Consider the following 6,000-nt stretch of genomic DNA (forward strand, 5'->3'; position numbering starts at 1 on the left):
GGGTGTAATAGATGTATTATGGTCAGTGGTCAGGTCATGTTGGGGTGTAGTGTCCTATGTCTGTATAGGGTGTAATAGATGTATTATGGTCATGGCCAGTGGTCAGGTCATGTTGGGGGTGTAGTGTCCTATGTCTGTATAGGGTGTAATAGATGTATTATGGTCAGTGATCAGGTCATGTTGGGGTGTAGTGTCCTATGTCTGTATAGGGTGTAATAGATGTATAATGGTCATGGCCAGTGGTCAGGTCATGTTGGGGTGTAGTGTCCTATGTCTGTATAGGGTGTAATAGATGTATTATGGTCATGGTCAGTGGTCAGGTCATGTTGGGGTGTAGTGTCCTATGTCTGTATAGGGTATAATAGATGTATTATGGTCATGGCCAGTGGTCAGGTCATGTTGGGGTGTAGTGTCCTATGTCTGTATAGGGTGTAATAGATGTATAATGGTCATGGCCAGTGGTCAGGTCATGTTGGGGTGTAGTGTCCTATGTCTGTATAGGGTGTAATAGATGTATAATGGTCATGGCCAGTGGTCAGGTCATGTTGGGGTGTAGTGTCCTATGTCTGTATAGTGTGTAAATAGATGTATTATGGTCAGTGATCAGGTCATGTTGGGGTGTAGTGTCCTATGTCTGTATAGGGTGTAATAGATGTATTATGGTCATGGTCAGTGGTCAGGTCATGTTGGGGTGTAGTGTTCTATGTCTGTATAGGGTGTAATAGATGTATTATGGTCAGGCCAGTGGTCAGGTCATGTTGGGGGTGTAGTGTACTATGTCTGTATAGGGTGTAATAGATGTATTATGGTCAGTGGTCAGGTCATGTTGGGGTGTAGTGTCCTATGTTTGTATAGGGTGTAATAGATGTATTATGGTCATGCCAGTGGTCAGGTCATGTTGGGGGTGTAGTGTCCTATGTCTGTATAGGGTGTAATAGATGTATTATGGTCAGTGATCAGGTCATGTTGGGGTGTAGTGTCCTATGTCTGTATAGGGTGTAATAGATGTATAATGGTCATGGCCAGTGGTCAGGTCATGTTGGGGTGTAGTGTCCTATGTCTGTATAGGGTGTAATAGATGTATTATGGTCATGGTCAGTGGTCAGGTCATGTTTGGGGTGTAGTGTCCTATGTCTGTATAGGGTATAATAGATGTATTATGGTCATGGCCAGTGGTCAGGTCATGTTGGGGTGTAGTGTCCTATGTCTGTATAGGGTGTAATAGATGTATAATGGTCATGGCCAGTGGTCAGGTCATGTTGGGGTGTAGTGTCCTATGTCTGTATAGGGTGTAATAGATGTATAATGGTCATGGCCAGTGGTCAGGTCATGTTGGGGTGTAGTGTCCTATGTCTGTATAGTGTGTAAATAGATGTATTATGGTCAGTGATCAGGTCATGTTGGGGTGTAGTGTCCTATGTCTGTATAGGGTGTAATAGATGTATAATGGTCATGGCCAGTGGTCAGGTCATGTTGGGGTGTAGTGTCCTATGTCTGTATAGGGTGTAATAGATGTATTATGGTCATGGTCAGTGGTCAGGTCATGTTGGGGTGTAGTGTCCTATGTCTGTATAGGGTGTAATAGATGTATTATGGTCATGGCCAGTGGTCAGGTCATGTTGGGGGTGTAGTGTCCTATGTCTGTATAGGGTGTAATAGATGTATTATGGTCAGTGGTCAGGTCATGTTGGGGTGTAGTGTCCTATGTCTGTATAGGGTGTAATAGATGTATTATGGTCACGGCCAGCTGTCAGGTCATGTTGGGGTGTAGTGTCCTATGTCTGTATAGGGTGTAATAGATGTATTATGGTCATGGCCAGTGGTCAGGTCATGTTGGGGGTGTAGTGTCCTATGTTCCTATGTCTGTATAGGGTGTAATAGATGTATAATGGTCATGGCCAGTGGTCAGGTCATGTTGGGGTGTAGTGTCCTGTGTCTGTATAGGGTGTAATAGATGTATTATGGTCATGGCCAGTGGTCAGGTCATGTTGGGGGTGTAGTGTCCTATGTCTGTATAGGGTGTAATAGATGTATTATGGTCATGGCCAGTGGTCAGGTCACGTTGGGGGTGTAGTGTCCTATGTCTGTATAGGGTGTAATAGATGTATTATGGTCATGTCCAGTGGTCAGGTCATGTTGGGGTGTAGTGTCCTATGTCTGTATAGGGTGTAATAGATGTATTATGGTCATGGTCAGTGGTCAGGTCATGTTGGGGGTGTAGTGTCCTATGTCTGTATAGGGTGTAATAGATGAATTATGGTCAGTGGTCAGGTCATGTTGGGGTGTAGTGTCCTATGTCTGTATAGGGTGTAATAGATGTATTATGGTCATGGCCAGTGGTCAGGTCATGTTGGGGGTGTAGTGTCCTATGTCTGTATATGGTGTAATAGATGTATTATGGTCATGGCCAGTGGTCAGGTCATGTTGGGGGTATAGTGTCCTATGTCTGTATAGGGTGTAATAGATGTATTATGGTCATGGCCAGTGGTCAGGTCATGTTGGGGGTGTAGTGTCCTATGTCTGTATATGGTGTAATAGATGTATTATGGTCATGGCCAGTGGTCAGGTCATGTTGGGGTGTAGTGTCCTATGTCTGTATAGGATATAATAGATGTATTATGGTCACGGCCAGTGGTCAGGTCATGTTGGGGTGTAGTGTCCTATGTCTGTATAGGGTGTAATAGATGTATTATGGTCACTGCCAGCGGTCAGGTCATGTTGGGGGTATAGTGTCCTATGTCTGTATAGCGTGTAATAGATGTATTATGGTCATGGCCAGTGGTCAGGTCATGTTGGGGGTGTAGTGTCCTATGTCTGTATAGGGTGTAATAGATGTATTATGGTCATGTCCAGTGGTCAGGTCATGTTGGGGTGTAGTGTCCTATGTCTGTAAAGGGTGTAATAGATGTATTATGGTCATGGTCAGTGGTCAGGTCATATTGGGGGTGAGGTGTCCTATGTCTGTATAGGGTGTAATAGATGTATTATGGTCATGGCCAGTGGTCAGGTCATGTTGGGGGTGTAGTGTCCTATGTCTGTATAGGGTGTAATAGATGTATTATGGTCAGTGGTCAGGTCATGTTGGGGTGTAGTGTCCTCTGTCTGTATAGGGTGTAATAGATGTATTATGGTCATGGCCAGTGGTCAGGTCATGTTGGGGGTGTAGTGTCCTATGTCTGTATAGGGTGTAATAGATGTATTATGGTCATGGCCAGTGGTCAGGTCATGTTTGGGGTGTAGTGTACTGTGTCTGTATGGGGTGTAATAGATGTATTATGGTCAGTGGTTAGTACATGTTGGGGTGTAGTGTCCTTTGTCTGTATAGGGTGTAATAGATGTATTATGGTCATGGCCAGTGGTCAGGTCATGTTGGGGGTGTAGTGTCCTATGTCTGTATAGGGTGTAATAGATGTATTATGGTCATGGCCAGTGGTCAGGTCATGTTGGGGGTGTAGTGTCCTATGTCTGTATAGGGTGTAATAGATGTATTATGGTCATGTACAGTGGTCGGGTCATGTTGGGGTGTAGTGTCCTATGTCTGTATAGGGTGTAATAGATGTATTATGGTCAGTGGTCAGGTCATGGTAGGGGTGTAGTGTCCTATGTATAGGATGTAATAGATGTATTATGGTCATGGCCAGTGGTCAGGTCATGTTGGGGGTGTAGTGTCCTATGTCTGTATAGGGTGTAATAGATGTATTATGGTCATGGCCAGTGGTCAGGTCATGTTGGGGGTGTAGTGTCCTATGTCTGTATAGGGTGTAATATATGTATTATGGTCAGGTCATGTTGGGGTGTAGTGTCCTATGTCTGTATAGGGTGTAATAGATGTATTATGGTCAGGTCATGTTGGGTGTGTAGTGTCCTATGTCTGTATAGGGTGTAATATATGTATTATGGTCAGGTCATGTTGGGGTGTAGTGTCCTATGTCTGTATAGGGTGTAATAGATGTATTATGGTCATGTACAGTGGTCGGGTCATGTTGGGGTGTAGTGTCCTATGTCTGTATAGGGTGTAATAGATGTATTATGGTCAGGGCCAGTGGTCAGGTCATGTTGCGGTGTAGTGTCCTATGTCTGTATAGGGTGTAATAGATGTATTATGGTCAGGGCCAGTGGTCAGGTCATGTTGGGGTGTAGTGTCCTATGTCTGTATAGGGTGTAATAGATGTATTATGGTCATGTACAGTGGTCGGGTCATGTTGGGGGTGTAGGGTACTATGTCTGTATAGGGTGTAATAGATGTATTATGGTCATGTACAGTGGTCGGGTCATGTTGGGGGTGTAGGGTACTATGTCTGTATAGGATGTATATGGGATGTACTATTTGTGAGTTTTCTTGCCCCAGTGTTCAGTGACTTCTTGGTCTTACCTTGGGCAAAAAGATTTCTGGGGTAATTTCCATTTCCATAACCTGCGAGAAACCCCACCGGGAGGTGAGTGGTGAGTTGAGGTTTCAGCATGGGATATATATATATATATATATATATATAGAGAGAGAGAGAGAGAGAGAGAGGGCCGAGGTACACATACACACACACACACACGCACACACACACAGATAGATATAGATCTAGATATATATATATATATATATATATATATATACGAAAAGAAAAAAGGTTCTAGTGGGAGCCAATATGCCTTTGGTATGACAATGTGTATAAGTTTTTATTTATACACAAACGAGCGATATTTATGACTTAAACATTCGTCATTGGTACAAATTACTAAAAATTCAATAAAACAATATGACAATCTTATAAATAAACATATATTTAGTTGATGTGAGGAATTTACAATCAGGTGATCACAATCAGAACTTAATCTCATCAGGGATAATGGAACCCTAACAGTCCACCTCAGCTTCAATAAGTATCACCAAAAAGGACTTTAATAAATTCCCAATCCTGAACAACACTGCTCCTTCTTACTGGGACATGCACAACCTCACAGGATCACAACTACCCTGTGAGGTTGTGCATGTTCCTGTAAAAAGGAGCAGTGTTGTTCAGGATTGGGAATTTATTTAAGTCCTCTTTGGTGATACTTATTGAAGCTGAGGCGGACTGTTAGGGTTCCATTATCCCTGATGAGATTAGGGAATATAACATCATCTAACTTCAACCCTAAATTGTCATTTTCTGTTATGATGAAATCTATTTAGATATCATTTCAATTGAAAACAAACGTGTGATTGGATGTAACACTGAGAATTCTAACCAGTTATAACCAGTGGTAATCCATTCTATTATAAGAACTGATTGTAAACCCCTGATGAAGTCCTAACGGACGAAACGCGTTGGGTTTCGCGATATCGGGTTCCGCGATATCGGGTTCATAAAGCCTTCACCACGAACATCTGGTTGGAGACATATCTCTTTTAAGTTCTGATTGTGATCACCTGATTGTAAATTCCTCACATCAACTGAATATATGTTTATTTATAAGATTGTCATATTGTTTTATTGAATTTTTAGTAATTTGTACCAATGACGAATGTTTAAGTCATAAATATCGTTCGTTTGTGTATAAATAAAAACTTTTACACATTGTCATACCAAAGGCATATTGGCTCCCACTAGAACCTTTTTTATTTTCATATCTACTCTTTATACCTCATCTGACAGAGGGTATTTCTTAGTGGTTTGAGACTAGCGGTATAGCGCAAAAAAAGGTTACTTTTTGTTTTATATATATATATATATATATACATACATACAAATATATAAATATAAACACAGAATTTGTGGTCAGAAAAGACCCACTTGGCCCATCTAGTCTGCCCCTTTTTTATCCTTTAGGTAATCTCAACCCTTTTTGAACCCTAATTCTTTGTAAGGATATTCATATGCCTATCCCAAGCATGTTTACATTGCTCTACAGTCTTCCTCTCTACCACCTCTGATGGGAGGCTATTCCACTTATCCACGACCCTTTCTGTGAAGTAATTTTTCTGCAAATTTCCCCTGAACCTGCCTCCCTCCAGTTTCAGTGTAT

This window comes from Pseudophryne corroboree, chromosome 7 (assembly GCF_028390025.1).
Source record: "Pseudophryne corroboree isolate aPseCor3 chromosome 7, aPseCor3.hap2, whole genome shotgun sequence".
Classification (NCBI taxonomy): Eukaryota; Metazoa; Chordata; class Amphibia; order Anura; family Myobatrachidae; genus Pseudophryne; species Pseudophryne corroboree.